At 41.2% G+C, this 21,201-nt stretch overlaps 5 non-coding genes across 5 annotated transcripts; all 5 read left to right on the plus strand.

The window, feature by feature from the left end:
- The first annotated feature begins 5,776 nt into the window (after positions 1-5,776).
- On the plus strand, positions 5,777-5,847 carry trnag-gcc (transfer RNA glycine (anticodon GCC)). The gene has a single exon. It is a non-coding gene; the product is annotated as a tRNA-Gly (tRNA).
- Positions 5,848-8,613: 2,766 nt separating this feature from the next.
- trnag-gcc (transfer RNA glycine (anticodon GCC)) lies at positions 8,614-8,684 on the plus strand. Its single transcript has one exon. It is a non-coding gene; the product is annotated as a tRNA-Gly (tRNA).
- A 2,767-nt stretch (positions 8,685-11,451) lies between these two features.
- On the plus strand, positions 11,452-11,524 carry trnav-aac (transfer RNA valine (anticodon AAC)). The gene has a single exon. It is a non-coding gene; the product is annotated as a tRNA-Val (tRNA).
- Positions 11,525-12,358: 834 nt separating this feature from the next.
- trnav-cac (transfer RNA valine (anticodon CAC)) lies at positions 12,359-12,431 on the plus strand. Its single transcript has one exon. It is a non-coding gene; the product is annotated as a tRNA-Val (tRNA).
- A 1,623-nt stretch (positions 12,432-14,054) lies between these two features.
- trnav-cac (transfer RNA valine (anticodon CAC)) lies at positions 14,055-14,127 on the plus strand. The gene has a single exon. It is a non-coding gene; the product is annotated as a tRNA-Val (tRNA).
- The last annotated feature ends 7,074 nt before the right edge of the window (positions 14,128-21,201 follow it).

Genomic DNA, 21,201 nt, shown 5'->3' on the forward strand with positions numbered 1-21,201 from the left:
CATTCTCGTTTACCTTTGACTCCATTTCAGTGAGTTTCCTCTCCTGCTTTGCAACCTAAATTTTAAATTTCGCGTTCTGCTGCTTCGGAGTTTTTACTTCCTCAGCACTGACATCAATCGATTTCTTCAGGTTAACGATACTGATAAGTGTTATTTTTCACAAAATCCATGTCATCTGTGATGTTGTCCAGTAGCTGGCTTTGGATGGTTCTTCTTAGCGTCTTTGGAAGTTGCACCTTGGTTGAGGTATTCGGGTATGAATCACATTCACCCCCTTTTTCACATTGCAAACATGAGTGAGTTTCAACCATGCATCTTTTCTCCTTGAAAGTTTCAACATCCATTATCTCAGCAACAGTTTGGTCATGTCCTGATTCCATGCTACTAGCTATGAAGACGTTACCAGGCTAATTTAACTACACACGCTGAAACTTTTCGATAGCTAGCTTGTTCGTTGGAAATCGTCAAAAATATATTTCAATGGTTTGATTAATTACAAAATTATTCAAAATAGCTACATTGTATGGTTAGATATCATTTTTTGTGAAAACAAATAATAATTGCAACTGCAGTCTAAAAATATAAACTTTGTGAGAAAACCCTAAAATTGTTCCTCAGCTAGAAACGTTACACCCTCTCATCTTGAGCGCCCCCCTAAAACTCGACAATAAAGCCAGTTCTTTCCCTTCTGACCTAAACAAAAATATGGCGTGCTGAAACATAGTTAGCTATGTCTTCCAACTGGTAGGCAATATGTCAGCTAACCTAGCTAAAAATCACATGTTGTAATCCCTTTGCTAAAATGTTCAGACTGTGCCAGAAGAAAGCTACTTCAGTTCAAGTAATAAACTGTAGCATCTGCAGAGCATTTTGGGTCAGTTTTATAAAACATATTGTGTTTGCCATACTTCAGTCCTCGTTAGTATAGTGGTCAGTATCCCCGCCTGTCACGCGGGAGACCGGGGTTCAATTCCCCGACGGGGAGAAAAAGCATTTTTCTTAACTCCATTCACCGTTGATTTGTAACTGAGATACCTGAAACGTCACCATTTTACTGGGATAGACATATTGGTTATCATGGGCAAGATAATATTGGGCATGGGAATTCATTGTCGTTCTTCTGACAAAGGTAGGTAGAATATGATCATTAAAGATCATGATATGCTATCGAACAGTGTATGTGTGTGTGTGTGTGTGTATGTGTATATATATACAGTGGGGAGAACACATATTTGATACACTGCCGATTTTGCAGGTTTTTCTACTTACAAAGCATGTAGAGGTCTGTCATTTTTTTAATCATAGGTACACTTCAACTGTGAGGGACGGAATCTAAAACAAAAATCCAGAAAATCACATTGTATGATTTTTAAGTAATTAATTAGCATTTTATTGCACAACATAAGTATTTGATCACCTACCAACCAGTAAGAATTCCGGCTCTCACAGACCTGTTAGTTTTTCTTTAAGAAGCCCTCCTGTTCTCCACTCATTACCTGTATTCACTGCACCGGTTTGAACTAGTTACCTGTATAAAAGACACCTGTCCACACACTCAATCAAACAGACTCCAACCTCTCCACAATGGCCAAGACCAGAGAGCTTTGTAAGGACATCATGGTTAAATTGTAGACCTGCACAAGGCTGGGATGGGCTACAGGACAATAGGCAAGCAGCTTGGTGAGAAGGCAACAACTGTTGCCGCAATTATTAGAAAATGGAAGAAGTTCAAGATGCCGGTCAATCACCCTCGGTCTGGGGCTCCATGCAAGATCTCACCTCGTGGGGCATCAATGATCATGAGGAAGGTGAGGGATCAGCCCAGAACTACACGGCAGGACCTGGTCAATGGCCAGAAGAGAGCTGGGACCACAGTCTCAAAGAAAACCATTAGTAACACACTACGCTGTCATGGATTAAAATCCTGCAGCGCACGCAAGGTCCCCCTGCTCAAGCCAGCGCATGTCCAGGCCCGTCTGAAGTTTGCCAATGACCATCTGGATGATCCAGAGGAGGAATGGGAGAAGGTCATGTGGTCTGATGAGACAAAAATAGAGCTTTTTGGTCTAAACTCCACTCACCGTGTTTGGAGGAAGAAGAAGGATGAGTACAACCCAAAGAACACCATCCCAACCGTGAAGCATGGAGGTGGAAACATCATTCTTTGGGGATGCTTTTCTGCAAAGGGGACAGGACGACTGCACCGTATTGAGGGGAGGATGGATGGGGCCATGTATCGCGAGATCTTGGCCAACAACCTCCTTCCCTCAGTAAGAGCATTGAAGTTGGGTCGTGGCTGGGTCTTCCAGCATGACAACGACCCGAAACACACACCCAGGACAACTAAGGAGAGGCTCCGTAAGAAGCATCTCATGGTCCTGGAGTGGCCTAGCCACTCTCCAGACCTGAACCCAAAATCCCTGCTGCAGTGTGTGCAAACCTGGTCAAGAACTACAGGAAATGTATGATCTCTGTAATTGCAAACAAATGTTTCTGTACCAAATATTAAGTTCTGCTTTTCTGATGTATCAAATACTTATGTCATGCAATAAAATGCTAATTAATTACTTAGAAATCATATAATGTGATTTTCTGGATTTTTGTTTTAGATTCCGTCTCTCACAGTTGAAGTGTACCTATGATAAAAAAATGACAGACCTCTATATGCTTTGTAAGTAGGAAAACCTGCAAAATTGGCAGTGTATCAAATACTTGTTCTCCCCACTGTATATGTATGTGTGTGTATACATATACAGTATATCACAAAAGTGAGTACACCCCTCACATTTTTGTAAATATTTGAGTATATCTTTTCATGTGACAACACTGAAGAAATTACACTTTGCAACAATGTAAAGTAGTGAGTGTACAGCTTGTATAACAGTGTAAAATTGCTGTCCCCTCAAAATAACTCAACACACAGCCATTAATGTCTAAACCGCTGGCAACAAAAGTGAGCACACCCCTAAGTGAAAATGTCCAAATGGGGCCCAAAGTGTCAATATTTTGTGTGGCCACCATCATTTTCCAGCACTGCCTTAACCCTCTTGGGCATGGAGTTCACCAGAGCTTCACAGGTTGCCACTAGAGTCCTCCATGACGACATCACGGAGCTGGTTGATGTTAGAGACCTTGCACTCCTCCACCTTCCGTTTGAGGATGCCCCACAGATGCTCAATAGGGTTTAGGTCTGGAGACATGCTTGGCCAGTCCATCACCTTTATCCTCAGCTTCTTTAGCAAGGCAGTGGTCGTCTTGGAGGTGTGTTTGGGGTCGTTATCATGTTTTAATAGTGCCCTGCGGCCCAGCAATGCTGGCAGCACTCATACGTCTATTTCCCAAAGACAACTTCTGGATATGACGCTGAGCACGTGCACTCAACTTCTTTGGTCGACCATTGCGAGGCCTGTTCTGAGTGGAACATGTCCAGTTAAACCGCCCTATGGTCTTGGCCACCGTGCGGCAGCTCAGTTTCAGAGTCTTGGCAATCTTCTTGTATCCCAGGCCATCTTTATGTAGAGCAACAATTATTTTTTTCAGATCCTCAGAGAGTTCTTTGCCACGAGGTGCCATGTTGAACTTCCAGTGACCAGTCAGTATAAGGGAGTGTGAGAGCGATGGCACCAAATTTAACACACCTGCTCCCCATTCACACCTGAGACCTTGTAACACTAACGAGTCACATGACACCGGGGAGGGAAAATGGCTAATTGGGCCCAATTTGGACATTTTCACTTAGTGGTGTACTCACTTTTGTTGCCAGCGGTTTAGACACTAATGGCTGTGTGTTGAGTTATTTTGAGGGGACAGCAAATGTACACTGTTATACAAGCTGTACACTCACTACTTTACATTGTAGCAAAGTGTCATTTCTTCAGTGTTGTCACATGAAAAGATATACTCAAATATTTACAAAAATGTGAGGGGTGTACTCACTTTTGTGATATACTGTATATACACACACACACACATACACATACACACACACACAGCAAAAAAAGAAACGTCCCTTTTTCAGGACCCTGTCTTTCGAAGATAATTTGTAAAAATACAAATAACTTCACAGTTATTCATTGTAAAGGGTTTAAACACTGTTTCCCATGCTTGTTCAACGAACCATAAACAATTAATGAATATGCATCTGTGGAATGGGCCAAAATTCACCCAACTTATTGTGGGAAGCTTGTGGAAGGCTACCCGAAACGTTTGACCCAAGTCAAACAATTTAAAGGCAATGCAACCATTTACTAATTGAGTGTATGTGAACTTCTGACCCACTGGGAATGTGATGAAAGAAATAAAAGCTGAAATAAATCATTCTCTCTACTATTATTCTGACATTTCACATTCTTAAAATAAAGTGGTGATCCTAACTGACCTAAGACAGGGAAATTTTACTAGGATTAAATGTCAGAAATTGTGAAAAACTTTGTTTAAATGTTAAATGTATTTGGCTAAGGTGTATGCAAACTTCTGACTTCAACTGTATTTAGACAGTGAAGCTAACATTTTTGTCTCTATACTCCAGCATTTGAAATTTGAGTTCCAATATTTTATATCGGGCGGTAGTACAGAATATCACCCTTTATTTGAGGGTTTTACCTTAGAAATTAAAGCACTTTATGTATATAGTTGTCCCCATGCCTCCCACGTGAGGAAGTCATACGTATTTGGACAAATTCATTCATAGTGTATCAAGGTTATCAAAAATGTAGTGTTTGGTCCCATAGTCCTTGCACACAATGACTACATCAAGCTCTACAAACTCGTTGGATGCATTTTCAGTTTGTTTTGTGTTATAAAATAAACGCTGATATTCTGTACTGTCACCTAATCAAGGGACTTCAAAATCTAAGGTTATTTACGCGATTGAAAATCTTACAGAATGAATTATAGTGCGTGTGTATAGTGCGTGTATGGACTGGCTCTACCAGCAGGAGCTTGGCACAGCTACAGAACCTGTAGTGAGCGGGTAAGGTCTGCCACAACCTGGCACACACACACTCTTGGCCTTGAATACCTCAAAATGAGAATGTTCTGACTTTATCAAGTACATAGAGAAATATCTTCAATTTGTTTAGAAAATGAACCACGAGCTACAATTGTTTTTGGCTACGCAAAATCCAATTGTCCAATTAGAAGCATTGGTCATATGATGTCATAGACAAAATGTCAAGTAGATCTTCTCACCAACAATTTTCGTTGTCGAGGAGCTGTTAGTGAACATGACTGCAGTGCGCAGTGTTTAAAATATATGCATGGAAATTACAGTTATTTGAATTTCTTATAAGAAAATTATTTGAAACGCAATCGATTTCTGCAGCATGCGGTTTCAGGAACATTATCAAGAAGAGGCACATGCACCTTCGCCAGAAATATCACCGTCATTTGACCCTTGGTGAGTTGCAAATACATTACGTCTATAATTGATACAGAAATTATATCTTTACTCCAAGCAAAGTCCATGTACGTTTTTGAAATGTTTGGTTTTAGAAAATATTCATCCATCCATCATTGACTTTGTGTGGACATTGCTCGTGTTTGGAGGCCTAATGTGGCCAGGTGCATACTCGCTTAGGCCTGAGATATACCCTACGAATGGGCACATTGATTTTGACTCTGTGTATTATAAAAATGTAGCTACTGACAGTCTCGGATAATGGATTAGGTCAACAAGATATCAATAGATTAATACGTATTCTCATTTGAACTATACATTATTTTATTATAGTATTATAACAATGTTAATAGATCTTGCTTTTCTATAGACAAGTAAGCATTGGTGGTTCAGTGGTAGAATTCTCGCCTGCCACGCGGGAGGCCCGGGTTCGATTCCCGGCCAATGCATCAATATCTTTTGCTTCCGTCATTCACTTTATTTTCTTAATTAGCTCATCTGTTCTTCACTCTTTTTGTAGCAGGTTAACCCACTCCAATCCTCACTTTTAAAAAATATGTATAATTATTTGAACAACTAAGGGTAGCTATAGCTAGCTAGTGTTGTTGATAACGTTATAAAACTCGACAACTGATAAAGCAAGTTCTTTCCCTTCTGACCTATACAAAAATATGGCGTGCTGAAACATAGTTAGCTATGTCTTCCAACTGGTTAGCAATATGTTAGCTAACCTAGCTAAAAATCACATTGCTAAAGTGTTTAGACGGTGCCAGTCGAAAGCTATTTTAGTTCAAGTTAGAAACTATATTACCTGCTGAAAACACATTGTGTTATAAAACACATTGTGTTAACGGATCATCAGTCCTCGTTAGTATAGTGGTCAGTATCCCCGCCTGTCACGCGGGAGACCGGGGTTCAATTCCCCGACGGGGAGGAAAATATTTTAATTAACTCCTTTCACCGTTGATTTGTGACTGAGATACCTGAAACGTCACCATTTTACTGGGATAGATATATTGGTTATCATGGGCAAGATGATATTGGGTATGGGAATTCATTATCGTTCTTCTGACAAAGGTAGGTAGAATATGATCATAAAATATCATGATATGCTGTCAAACAGTGTATGTGTGTGCACGCACACACACACACACACACAGCACAACCAACCCTTTTTCAGGACCCTTTCAAAGATAATTTGTAAAAATCCAAATAACTTCACAGATCTTCATTGTAAAAGGTTTAAACACTGTTTCCCATGCTGCCATATGTTTTTGTGCTGGTCAAAGGCAGTCAAGTCTGGAGTGAACCAAGGGCTATATCTGTTCTTAGTTCAACATTTTTTGAAAGGGGCATGCTTATTTAAGATGGTGAGGAGAGCACTTTTAAGGAACAACCAGGCATCCTCTACTGACGGGATGAGGTAAATATCCTTCCAGGAGACCCGGGTCCAGGTTGATTAGAAAGGCCTGCTTGCAGAAGTTTTTTTGGGAGCGCACATTTTTATAAAACACACAGTCAAAATCAATGTGCCTATTCGTAGGCTATATCTCAGGCCTAAGCGTGCATGCACCTGGCCACACTAGGCCTCAGAACACGAGCAATGTCCACACAAAGTCAATGATGGATGGATGGATGGACATTTTCTAAAACCAAACATTTCAGAAACGTACATGCACTTTGCTTGGAGTAAAGCTATCATTCCTGTATCAATTATAGATCAAATGTATTTGCAACTCACCAAGGGTCAAATGGTAAAAACATTTTTTTTTTAAATTGTCAAAGACTCCAGTCACCCAAGTCATAGACTGTTCTCTGTGCTACCGCTCAGCAAGTGGACACACTTACTGACAAGTTGTGGCTGCTCTGCGTGATGTATTGTTGTCTATGCATTCTTGCCCTTTGTGCTGTTGTACCATGTTTTGTGCTGCTACCATGTTGTTGTCATGTTGTGTTGCTACCAGGGTGTGTTGTAATGTTTTTTTTTTATTTTTAATCCCAGCCCCGTCCCCACAGGAGGCCTTTTGCCTTTTGGTAGGCCCTCATTGTAAATAAGAATTTGCTTTTAACTGACTTGCCTTGTTAAATAAAGGCTAAATAAATAAAACATAAAAGTGGTACTGGAGCACCAAGTCTAGGACCAAATGGCTCCTTTAGAGCTTCTACCCCCAAGTCATATGACTGCTCAACAATTAATCAAATGACCACACAGACTATTTACATTGACCCCCCCCCCCCATCTATAAATAGTCACTTTCCCCCTACTTTCATGTACAAATTACCTCGACTAACCTGTACCCCTGCACACTGAATCGGTACCGGTACCCCCTATATATAGCCTCATTATTGTTGTTTTAATTTGTTACTTTCTATTATTTTTTTACTTTAGTTTATTTGGTAAATATTTTCTTAACTCTTTCTTGATCGGCATTGTTGGTTAAAGGCTTGTAAGTAAGCATTTCACAGTAAGGTCTACACCAGTTGTATTCGGCGCATGTGACAAATACATTTGGATTTGATTTGTAAACACTTCAGATGGAGAAACCAATGGCAGACGGAGAGACACAGAGCAATGAGCGAGTGAGGGGATGAAGGAACAACAGTCAACATTTCCACAAAAAAAAAGGCTCTAAATGTGAACAACACACAAGTTACCCAGGCTTACAGTTTTCAAACACTTTCCCCATTTCTGTCTCTCTGTATCTAGTCTCTGCCCCACTTTGCATATCATTCATCAACTCTCTTTCCCTAAAGGTCTCAGTTTCCTCTATTGTGATCGCTCCACTTTCACCCCAGCTGCCAAACTAACCCTGATTCAGATTAATATCCTACCATAGTAAGTTACGGAAACCGGATTTAAAGATCGGCTGGTAAGGGTGCTTTCGAGCAGCTAGATGTTCTTTACCATTCAGCCATCAGATTTGCCACCAATGCTCCTTATAGAAGCACTCGCACGTCCTGTTTTGTTTCATGCCTAAACAACAACCTAGGCCTGATTATGCAACCATTTGGATCAGTCTGGTTCTATTCTCCACAGTTTAGAAGGTCCCGAAAGGGACATTAGCAGGCCACTCATACGGTGTTGGCCTTTTACATTTTTGTATATATTTTTTTCTTTAGGATGTAGCTGGTGTTAAGATAGTAGGCATACTAAATGTATCCTGTGAATGGGGTAATGATCTTATTTATACACCTTGTTTTTGACACGTATATAAGCATTGGTGGTTCAGTGGTAGAATTCTCGCCTGCCACGCGGGAGGCCCGGGTTCGATTCCCGGCCAATGCAATGATATGTTTTGTTTTATTTTCTTTCTATCGGTTCTTCACTCTTTTTTTTTTTTTGCATGTTTACCCACTCCAATACCCGCTTTTTAAACATATGTATCATGATATGAACAACTAAGTGTAGGTATAGCTAGCTAGTATTTTTGATACTATTATAAAACTCGACAACTGATAAAGCCAGTTCTTTCCCTTCTTACCTAAACAAAACTCTAGGCTAGGACTGGGAAACTGGTCAGAATTGAAGGAATGATGGATGGCGCTAAATACAGGGAAATTCTTGAGGGAAACCTGTTTCAGTCTCGAGTGATTTAAGGGGAAACATTTAAATGTGTTGGAATTGCCTAGTCAAAGCCCAGACCCCAATCCAATTGAGAATTTGTGGTATGACTTAAAGATTGCTGTACACCAGCAGAACCCATCCAACTTGAAGGAGCTGGAGCAGTTTTGCCTTGAAGAATGGGCAACAATCACAGTGGCTAGATATGTCAAGCTTATAGAGAGTTGCAGCTGTAATTGGGTGAATACTTTCGCAAGCCACTGTAAATCCCCCCATGTTCCCTGTTTTAAGAGATGATGACTACTCTACTCCTACCATTGTCAACTTTCCCCTGACATGAATTGAAGTCACAACGTGTCTAAAAAATCACATTTTGAAACCTCTGCTAAAACCTTTGCTAAAATGTTCAGACTGTGTCAGTAAAAAGATATTTGAGGCACAGTCATACATTGTATCACGTGCAGACAATAATTCAGGACAAGTTTTATAAAAAACATTGTTGTTATTTCTTCAGTCCTCGTTAGTATAGTGGTCAGTATCCCCGCCTGTCACGCGGGAGACCGGGGTTCAATTCCCCGACGGGGAGGGAGATTATTTTCTTAACTTCCTAACTCAATGTTGATTTGTAACTCAGACCTGACATATCACCATTTTACTGGGATAGACATTTGTGTACATTATCCTCTTAAGGATCGTACCCTTTTTTTCAATTTTCACCTAAAATGACATCTAACCGACTGTAGCTCAGGACCTGAAGCAAGGATATGCATATTATTGATACAATTTGAAAGGAAACACTTTGAAGTTTGTGGAAATGTGAAATTAATGTAGGATAATATAACACTTCAGATGTGGTAAAAGACAAAAAAATTCAGATAGGAGTCTAGGTGTAATGTAGATTTTGGCCAGCAGATGGCAGCAGTGTGTGCACATTTTCAGACTAAGCCAGTGAAGAATTACATTATTGCCAGGATTTTGCCCAAATGTGCCGATTTGGTAATTTGATACATTTTAAAGTACATAACTATAGAGAACATACAGAAATGCCATGGTAATTAAACATTTAATTTTACACACTCCCAGGAATGTCATACATGATCAATCATTAGCTTATACACTTACTTTCACTCATAGAGAAACTTGTTGTCCAAACCTACAATAGCACAGCTGTAATGGAATGTATCTGCTATTTTTATTTACAGCTATAGTGCCTAGCAAAATTATTCATCCCCCTTGGCGTTTTTCCTATTTTGTTGCATTTCATGTAATGGACATTCACAAAATAGTCCAAATTGGTGAGGTGAAATTAAAAAAATATACTTGTTTTAAAAAACTCTCAAAAGAAAACTGAAAAGTTGTGCGTGCATATGTATTCACCCCCTTTGCTATGAAGCCCCTAAATAAGATCAGGTGCAACCAATTACCATCAGAAGTCACATAATTAGTTAGATTGCACACAGGTGGGCTTTAGTTAAGTGTCACATGATCTGACACATGATCACAGTGTACATATACACCTGTTCTGAAAGGCCCCAGAGTCTGCAACACTATTAAGCAAGGGGTACCACCAAGCAAGTTGCACAATGAAGACCAAGGAGTCCGCCATACAGGTCAGGGACAAAGTTGTGGCGGAGTACAGATCAGGGTTGGGTTTTAAAAAAAATATATACGAAATTTTTAACATACTCTGGTACTCTGGTCAGATGAGACTAAAATTGAGCTTTTTGTCCATCAAGGAAAACACTATGTCTGGCACAAACCCAACACCTGTCATCACCCCGAGAACACCATGCTTCACTGTGGGGATGGTATTCTCTGGATGATGAGGTGTTGGGTTTGCGCCAGACATAGCGTCATGCTGTGTGGATGTTTTTAATCGGCAGGGACTGGGAAACTGGTCAGAATTGAAGGAATGATGGATGGCGCTAAATACAGGGAAATTCTTGAGGGAAATCTGTTTCAGTCTCGAGTGATTTAAGGGGAAACATTTAAATGTGTTGGAATGGCCTAGTCAAAGCCCAGACCTCAATCCAATTGAGAATCTGGGGTATGACTTAAAGATTGCTGTACACCAGCAGAACCCATCCAACTTGAAGGAGCTGGAGCAGTTTTGCCTTGAAGAATGGGCAAAAATCACAGTGGCTAGATATGTCAAGCTTATAGAGAGTTGCAGCTGTAATTGGGTGAATACTTTCGCAAGCCACTGTAAATCCCCCCATATTCCCTGTTTTAAGACAGTGCGCTCTGACGTACGGTTTTATATGAACCGTGGGGCAGGTCCTCCCACGCTGTCATGTCACCCATCGACGTGATTTTGTTGTTATTAATGCACGAACTGCGCGAAGCGCAAGAGATATGATCCATACTTTCAACAGTACTGAAGGTCTAAAAGGTATGAAGTAAATCTTGATACACATTGTATGACACTGGGTAGGCTATTTGAACATTATTAGATTAGGGTTATTTAGAGTATTCATGCTTACTGTGTTCAGTTTCCGTAGTGTAGTGGTTATCACGTTCGCCTAACACGCGAAAGGTCCCCGGTTCGAGACCGGGCGGAAACATTTTTTTCAAAAAGTAAATGGCTATGGCCAATGTCTGAAATTAAACAAATAAATACAGTATTCGTAGGTTGTACATTTTGTCACTATTGTTTTGAACTATTGTTATTTTGTATTGTCAATTGGCGCTCACGAATGAAAATGTAATCAAAAGTGAGCGTTATAGAGGGGAACAGAAGCCGCAGCATACATGTTCCGGAGAGTCTTAGCTTTTGGGAATGGGGTCATAAAAGCTGGTAAAAACGGTTCCAAAAGTCCAAAATTCAAAAGAAAATAAAGTCAATAGGCCACATTGTCTTCAGAAACCCCTCCCTTGGTACCGCTTGTTTCTGTTTACCAGAGCGAGCGTTTGATACGTGTTCTCCTCTACCTTTTCTGGCTGGCAACGCGGTGACACAGGGAGGGAGACAGGGGGAGTGGGCTGTCTGGATCCTTGTCTGCGGCAACTGGGGGTGGGTGCCTGGAGGATGTAATTGCCAGAGAGGGGAATTGTGGGGGGTCCCTGGGTTTTGGGGAGAAGAGGCCCCTTTGTATGGGGCTAACCTGTCCCGGTGCAGTGTCACCTTTCTGCCCCTGGGAGAAAGCTGCACCTGGTAAACAACTTCCCCTACCCTCTCCAGGACACTGCAGGGTCCTACCCAGTGACTGTCCAACTTGGAGCATCTGCCTTTTTTCCTTAGAGGGCTGTAGACCCAGACCAGCTCCCCAGCCACAAGTGCCTTCCCGGGGTGTGCACGTCGTAATTCCTCTTCTGCCTTACACCTGCATTCACAACATAAAGAGTAAAAGATCATTCGTGGTGAGATTCTTTAACTCTATTTCTGGCACCAACTTTCAGTTTCCGTAGTGTAGTGGTTATCACGTTCGCCTCACACGCGAAAGGTCCCCGGTTCGAGACCGGGCGGAAACATGTTTTGCCAAATGGACAAATGACTGAAAATTAACAACGGAGTGGCTGCGGATCCGAGTTTTTTCTATGACCCAAAGCTTCTGTGCATGTGCGAATCACGCTATTACTCTTAGAGAACAGGCTACTCTGGCAAATGGTGCTTGTTTTAGAAAGTTAGATCAAAACTGAGTCAATGTCTGCAAGATCACATAATGATATTATTCTACATAACATAACCGAATATAATAGTATTACGTACATAGTTTAGCCTACCTATCTGCTCTAAAAAAATATTCTTATGGTGGCCAAATCACTTTTTTTTTGTCGCAATCCCTTCTAACGTGTCCTTCACAGCCTTTGAGCATCCATAGAGGCGAACAAAGTACATGTTCCAGAGTTTTAGCCACCGCCGGCCCGCTAATTAGACAGGATTCTGTAGCAGCCTATAACGGCAGATTGACGAGGGCGGTATTTTCTGAGTTTAACTAACCATGACGCACCTCTTACAACAAGACATTAAACCTCACATAGTTCTGCCCCAAAACAATGACAATTTCCCTCAACCAGTGACATATTTGGCTTTTTAGTTGAGCGCTGATGCTGCTCTGTGATAAACAGTGCCCACAAAGGCAGGGGCACAAAATATGTTGATTGTCCATTCCCAGCGCGCCTCTCCAGGGTGCTTTTGGAGAGAAATATAGCTCCACCAAAGTTCGGTTTAAAAAATCTTCGAACAATCTTAGACGTCTGTTTGTTTCAGATTTTGTCTGGTCTGGACCATCTTTGATTTGGCCCAAACATAGATGTCTATTAATTAAGTATTTTTTTCAAATTGAATTCAGGAAAACATCAGGAAAACATCAGGAAAATACGTATTTTTCAACGTCTGGAAAATATGCTTTTTCGACGTTCTGTAAAATATGTATTTTAAACATACGGAAAATATATATTTCCAACTTTCATTCAGAACCTAAATCGAAAATAAACTGAGCCACTTTGGCTTCAGAAACCTCTCCAATGGTACCGATAGCTTCTGTTTACCACAGAGAGCATTTCATTGTCTTTTTTCCCCTCTACCTTTTCGGGCTGGCAAAGTACCAGGATGTTGTCTTTTGGTTTTGAATCTAAATTTAAAGACCTGAAATTGAAAACTGAATATATCTGAGAAGTTGAATATATGAAACTTTAGTCAACTTGAAACCCTAACCTAACCCTAACCCTATATATATATATATATATTCTTCTCGAAGTTGAATCTATGTAATTTTAGTCACCTTGAAATTATAGATTGTTAACTTGATAAACAGAAAATGAATGCAATTTATACCATATTTAAACTCAACATATAAACATTATTACATTGAAATTTAATTAAGTTTCACATCAGGATATAAGTTAAATTGATGAATGCAGTGATTCAATTATTGAACTCAAATGCAATGTCTTATAATACAAATAAAAATGTAATGGAATTCAAAGATTTTGTGCACTGTAATCACTCCATTCATATACTACAATAGCGAAGCGAATTAGAATATATAGAATATACAACATAAAGAGTAACAGATTATTCAAATAATGGATATGCATGCTCTCACATCTCGTGGTGAAGTTCTTTAACTCTATTTCTGGCAATATCTTTCAGTTTCCGTAGTGTAGTGGTTATCACGTTCGCCTCACACGCGAAAGGTCCCCGGTTCGAAACCGGGCGGAAACATGTTTTGTCAAAATAAGACCAGTGACTAAAAATTAACGGAGTGGTTGCGAATCCGAATTTTCTGTGACCTATCCGAAAGCTTCTGTGCATGTGCTGATCACGTTATTTTTGCAAATCTACCATTCCAGTGTTTAACTTGTTATATTGTATTTACTTTGCCACCATGGCTTTTTTTTTTTTTTTTTTTGCCTTTACCTCCCTTATCTCACCTCATTTACTCACATTGTATATATACTTATTTTTCTACTGTATTATTGACTGTATGTTTGTTTTACTCCATGTGTAACTCTGTGTTGTTGTATGTGTCGAACTGCTTTGCTTTATCTTGGCCAGGTCGTAATTGTTCTCAATTTGCCTACCTGGTTAAATAAAGGTGAAATAATTTTTTGTTTGTTTCTGGTGTCCTTTGACAGCTCTTTGGTCTTGGCCATAGTGGAGTTTGGAGTGTGACTGTTTGAGGTTGTGGACAGGTGTCTTTTATACTGATAACAAGTTCCAACAGGTGCCATTAATACAGGTAACGAGTGGAGGACAGAGGAGCTTATTAAAGAAGAAGTTACAGGTCTGTGAGAGCCAGAAATCTTGCTTGTTTGTAGGTGACCAAATACTTATTTTCCACCATCATTTGAAAATAAATTCATAAAAAAACCTACAATGTGATTTTCTGGATTTTTTTTCTCTCATTTTGTCTGTCATAGTTGAAGTGGACCTATGATGAAAATTACAGGCCCCTCCCATCTTTTTTAAGTGGGAGAACTTGCACAATTGGTGGCTGACTAAATACTTTTTTGCCCCACTTTATGTCATTAATAAAGAACACATTAAAGCAACTCATAGAGAAGATTACTTTGAGGTTGACTTTAATGAAATCAAAGCCATAGTTATGATAATGTTGGAGCACAATCCTTTGTACAACAAACTTATTCACACAATAACTATAGAAATTGGTTTATAATAAGTATTCAGACCCCTTGACTTTTTCCACATTTTGTTACATTACAGCCTTATTCTAAAATGGTACCTGTGAAATAAACACAAATCAAACGAGTCCAAACCACTTCCATCAATGGAAATAGATTTTCAGTTCTTTATTTATTTGTGTGTGTCTGTAGTCACTCCCCCTTCTCCACCATCCAGCTTTACTTTTCAGTCTCATAAAAGGCAGACTGTTTGAGCTCCTGTCAATGCCCTGTGCCAGGTACAGGGAGAAAACTAGATATATTCCTGCCACTCATGGAAAGCTGGTATGTGTGTGTGAGGGCTGTTGGGGTCTTGTTTCAGCTGCTGGTGGCAGCACCTGTATAGATGGCCGGAGGGATGCTGCTCGGAGGATTTTCTTTCCTCAGTTTGCTCCTTCCTCACTGCCTACCACTGCTTCGAGGCCTCCAGCCCCCATTGAAAGAAGGCAGCGGCAGCAACATCCTCAAATGGCATCCTTGAATTGATGAGGCTTTCTGCTGTGTAAGTGCAGGTGGCAGGGGACGTGACAGTGACACTAACCGTTTCACTCTGCAGTAACATAATGCCACAGCTGTGTGTCTCTAGGAGCTTCTCTGGGCTGGTGTTAAGAGCAAAGCAGATCCACCCACTTCAGGATCTCTTCCTCCCTGTGGTGCTTGGCCAGTAGGACATCACTGGCAGCTCTAATGGGCTCTGTCCATCAGCCATGATCCAAGATGAAGAGGCAACCTCATCTCTTGTTGGGCCCAGTGGAGAAGATGTCAAGGGCAGTGGTGGTGTGGCTGGCAGAGGTGTGCTTGGCCAATCTGAAAGAGAGTCACAATATTATTTGAATAACAAAGCCTTTACTATAGACTAACCTAAATCAAGTGTGTGTTTGTGTGTGAGACAAAACAAGTTAGTGCCTGCACACATAAGTTTGTGTGTGATACAGTATAATTTGAATGACCTGTATCCAGCAGGTACTCTTCAGAGCAATCCTATTTTGTTGTGGCAGGAGCTGGTGTCAAAAGGGAGTGAGGCAGGACAGCCTGTAGGGAGGACCACTGTTAGTGCTGGGCTGTGCTGCTGGGGCTGGATCAATCTCAGCAGAGAAGAGAGCATGCATGTCGTTCCTCCCATGAAATAGATGCCCAATTACCTTAGTTTAGCTTTATGATTATTCTAATGTGTAATGTCTAATTGTAACTGTTGTTGGATAGCCTTAGGGAAGACGTACTCGTGTGTGTGTGTGTGTGTGTGTGTGTGTGTGTGTGTGTGTGTGTGTGTGTGTGTGTGGTGGAGCGTGAACTGTGTGATCATGTTGCTGTGCTGTTTCTTTTATGTTGTATTCTAAATGCACAATATTAACTTTTCCCGACTGCTCAGTTTACTCGCCCTGGCAATCACTGATGTGTGTGTGTTCATATAACACAGAACTTTGTCAAGCTGACCGAGTCCTTGTAGTAGGAAATTCAGTGATAAGCTTTGGCATCAACTACTATCAACAGTGTAGAGTAAAAAGGGTATCAATCATTCAGATCTATATTGACATAGACTTATTCATGTGAAGTTACAAAACTTCAAGGACCTAGTCATCGCTCGAGTTTAACAACGGATGTAGGTTACATTGCAAGTACAGTGCCTAAGAAAAGTATTCAGACCCCTTGACTTTTTCCATATTTTGTTAGGTTACAGCCTTATTCTAAAATTGATTATCAATCGACACACAATACTCCATAATGACAAAGCAAAAACAGGTTTTTAGAAAATGTTACAATTACATAAGTGTTCAGAGCCTTTACTCTGTACTTTGTTGAAGCACCTTTGACAGCGCTTAGAGCCAAGAGTCTTCTTGGGAATGCCGCTACAAGCTTGGCACACCTGTATTTGGGGAGTTTCTCCCATTCTTCTCTGCAGATCATCTCAAGCTCTGTCAGGTTGGATGGGGAGCATTTTTTCAGATCTCTCCAGCAATGTTCGATCAGGTTTGAGTCCGGGCTCTGGCTGGGCCACTCAAGGACATCCAGAGACTTGTCCCGAAGCCAGTCCTGTGTTGTTTTGGCTGTGTGCTTAGGGTCGCTCTCCAGTTGGAAGGTGAACCTTCGCCCCAATCTGAGGTCCTGAGCGCTCTGGAGCAGGTTTTCATCAAGGATCTCTCTGTACTTTCTCCATTCATCTTTGCCTCGATCCTGACTAGTATCCTAGTCCCTGCTGCTGAAAAACATTCCTACCACCATGCTTCACCATAGGGATGGTGCCAGGTTTCCTCCAGACATTCCTCCAGACATTAACTCCAGACATTAACATTCTTGAAAATATATGTGTTATACATCAAAATAAAGCTTAACTTCTTGTGAATCCAGCCACCATGTCAGATTTCAAAAAGTCTCTACAGCAAAAGCAAACCATGCGATTATCTGAGGACTGCACCCCGCATACAAACACATGAAAATCATATTTCAACCAGGCAGGTGCGACACAAAAGTCAGAAATAACGATATAAAAAATGCCTTAGCTTTGATGATCTTCACTTTGGGCATGCTTTTCTTCCGCATGTCAAAATACTGCCCCCTACCCCAGAGAGGTTAAAGAACATATTCTGGGCGTTCTGCCAAATAGTCTAAAGGAGGAGGTCATAATGGCCCCACCTCAAGTCTTTACCAGGCACAGGCAGAAACCAAGGATTGTTTATGACACCAAAGACAAGATGCACAAAGTAAAATGTCCTTTAAAGGCACATGAAAGCCCGCTAGGTGTTTGCCAAAAGGCAACTAAAGGACTCTCAGACCATGAGAAATAAGATTCTCTGGTCTGAGGACACAGGACGTGTACTCTGCACATGAGCTGACTAACTGGCAAGTGTCTTCACTGACATTTTCAACCTGAGTCTGAGTCTGTAATACCAACATGTTTCAAGCAGACCACCATAGTCCCTGTGCCCAAGAACACTAAGGTAACCTGCCTAAATGACTACCCACTCGTAGCACTCACGTCTGTAGCCATGAAGTGCTTTGAAAGGATGGTCATGGCTCACATCCACACCACTATCCCAGAAACCCTAGAACCACCTAGATTTGCATATCGTCCCAGCAGATCCAAAGATGATGCAATCTCTATTAAGCTCAACAATGCCCTTTCCCAGCTGGACATAAGGAACACCTACAGTTGAAGTCAGAAGTTTACATACACCTTAGCCAAATAGATTTCAACTCAGTTTTTCCACGATTCCTGACATTTAATCCTAGTAAAAATTCCCTGTCTTAGGTCAGTTAGGATCACCACTTTATTTTAAGAATGTGAGATGTCAGAATGATAGTAGAGAAAATTATTTCTTTCAGTTTTTATTTCTTTCATCACATTCCCAGTGAGTCAGAGGTTTACATACACTCAATTAGTATTTGGTAGCATTGCCTTCAAATTGTTTAACTTTGGTCAAACGTTTCGGGTAGCCTTCCACAAGCTTCCCACAATAAGTTGGGTGAATTTTGGCCCATTCCTCCTTACAGAGCTGGTGTAACTGAGTCAGGTTTGTAGGTCTCTTTGCTTGCACACGCTTTTTCAGTTCTGCCCACACATTTTCTATAGGATTGAGGTCAGGGCTTTGTGATGGCCTCTTCAATACCTTGATTTTGTTGTCCTTAAGCCATTTTTCCACAACTTTGGAAGTATGCTTGGGGTCATTGTCTATTTGGAAGACCCATTTGCGACCAAGCTTCAACTTCCTGACTGATGTCTTGAGATGTTGCATCAATATATCCACATAATTTTCCACCCTCATGATGCCATCTATTTTGTGAAGTGCACCAGTCCCTCCTGCAGCAAAGCACCCCCACAACATGATGCTGCCACCCCCATGCTTCACGGTTGGGATGGTGTTCTTCGGCTTGCAAGACTCACACTTTTTCCTCCAAACATAACAATGGCATTATGGCCAAACAGTTCTATTTTTGATTCATCAGACCAGAGGACATTTCTCCAAAAAGTACAATCTTTCTCCCCATGTGCAGCTGCAAACCGTAGTCTGGCTTTTTTATGGCGGTTTTGGAGCAGTGGCTTCTTCCTTGCTGAGCGGCCTTTCAGGTTATGTAGATATAGGACTTGTTTTACTGTGAATAAAGATACTTTTGTACCTGTTTCCTCCAGCATCTTCACAAGGTCTTTTGCTGTTGTTCTGGGATTGATTTGCACTTTTTGCACCAAAGCACGTTCATCTCTAGGAGACAGAACGCGTCTCCTTGCTGAGCGGTATGACGACTGTGTGGTCCCATGGTGTTGATACTTGCATAATATTGTTTGTAGAGATGAACGCGGTACCTTCAGGCATTTGGAAATTGCTCCCAAGGATGAACCAGACTTGTGGAGGTCTACAATTGTTTTTCTGAGGTCTTGGCTGATTTATTTTGATTTTCCCATGATGTCAAGCAAAGAGGCACTGAGTTTGAAGGTAGGCCTTGAAATATATCCACAGGTACACCCTCAATTGACTAAAATTATGTAAAATAGCCTATCAGAAGCTTCTAAAGCCATGACATCATTTTCTGGAATTTTCCAAGCTGTTTAAAGGCACAGTCAACTTAGTGTATGTAAACTTCTGACCCACTGGAATTGTGATACAGTGTATTATAAGTGAAATAATCTGTCTGTAAACAATTGTTGGAAAAATGACTTGTGTCATGCATAAAGTTGATGTCCTAACCGACTTGCCAAACTATAGTTTGTTAACAAGAAATGTGTGGATTGGTTGAATAATTAGTTTTAATGACTCCAACCTAAGTGTATGTAAACTTCCGACTTCAACTGTATGTGAGAATGCTATTCATTTACTACAGCTCAGCGCTCAACACCATAGTGCCCTCCAAGCTAAGCTAAGGACCCTGGGACTAAACACCTCCCTCTGCAACTGGATCCTGGACTTCCTGACGGTCCGCCCCCAGGTGGTAAGGGTAGGTAACAACACATCCACCACGCTGATCCTCAACATGGGGGCCCCTCAGGGGTGTGTGCTCAGTCCCATCCTGTACTCCCTGTTCACTCATGATTGCATGGCCAGGCACGACTCCAACACCATCATCAAGTTTGCTGATGACACAACAGTGGTAGGCCTGAACACCGACAACGATGAGACAGCCTATAGGGAGGAGGTCAGAGACCTGGCCGTGTGGTGCCAGGACAACAACCACACCCTCCACGTGATCAAGACAATGGATATGATTGTGGAATCCAGGAAAAAGAGGACTGAGCATGCCCCATTCTCATCAACGGGGCTGTAGTTGAGCAGGTTGAGAGCTTCAAGTTCCTTGGTGTCCACATCACCAACAAACTATCATGGTCTAAGCACACCAAGACAGTCATGAAGAGGGCACGACAAAACCTATTCCCCCTCAAGAGATTGAAAATATTTGGCATGGGTCCTCAGATCTTCAAAAGGTTCTACAGCTGAACCATCACTGCCTGGTAAGGCAACTGCTCGGGCTCCGACCGCAAGGCACAACAGAGGGTAGTGTGTACGGCCCAGTACATCACTGGACCCAAGCTTCCTGCCATCCAGGACCTCAGAGGAAGGCCCTAAAAATTGTCAAAGGCTCCAGCCACCCTAGTCATAGACTGTTCTCTCTGCTACCGCACGGCAAGTGGTACCGGAGCGCCAAGTCTAGGTCCAAAAGGCTTCCAAACAGCTTCTACCCCCAAGCCATAAGGGCTACCCAAACCCCTCTGTTATACTGCTGCTACTCTGTTTATTATCTATGCATAATCACTTTAATTCTACCTACATGTACATATTACCTCAATTACCTCTAACCGGTGCCCCCGCACATTGACTCTGTATCGGTACCACCTGTATGTAGCCTCGCTATTGTTATTTTATTGCTGCTGTTTATTTATTTGTTACTTTTATTTTCAAATTTTTACTTTTATTTTTTACTTAACACTTACTTTTTCTTAACTTCTTAAAGCATTGTTGGTTAAGGGCTTGTAAGTAAGCATTTAATTGTAAGGTGTTGTATTCGGTCACATGTGACAAATACAATTTGATTTGATGAAACCAAGATTGAACTCTTTGGCCTGAATCAGGTCTGGAGGAAATCTGGTACCATCTCTACGATGAAGCATGGTGGTGGCAGCATCATAGTG

Source organism: Oncorhynchus mykiss, chromosome 4, assembly GCF_057628025.1.
Source record: "Oncorhynchus mykiss isolate SJ-2025 chromosome 4, ASM5762802v1, whole genome shotgun sequence".
In the NCBI taxonomy this organism is placed as follows: domain Eukaryota; kingdom Metazoa; phylum Chordata; class Actinopteri; order Salmoniformes; family Salmonidae; genus Oncorhynchus; species Oncorhynchus mykiss.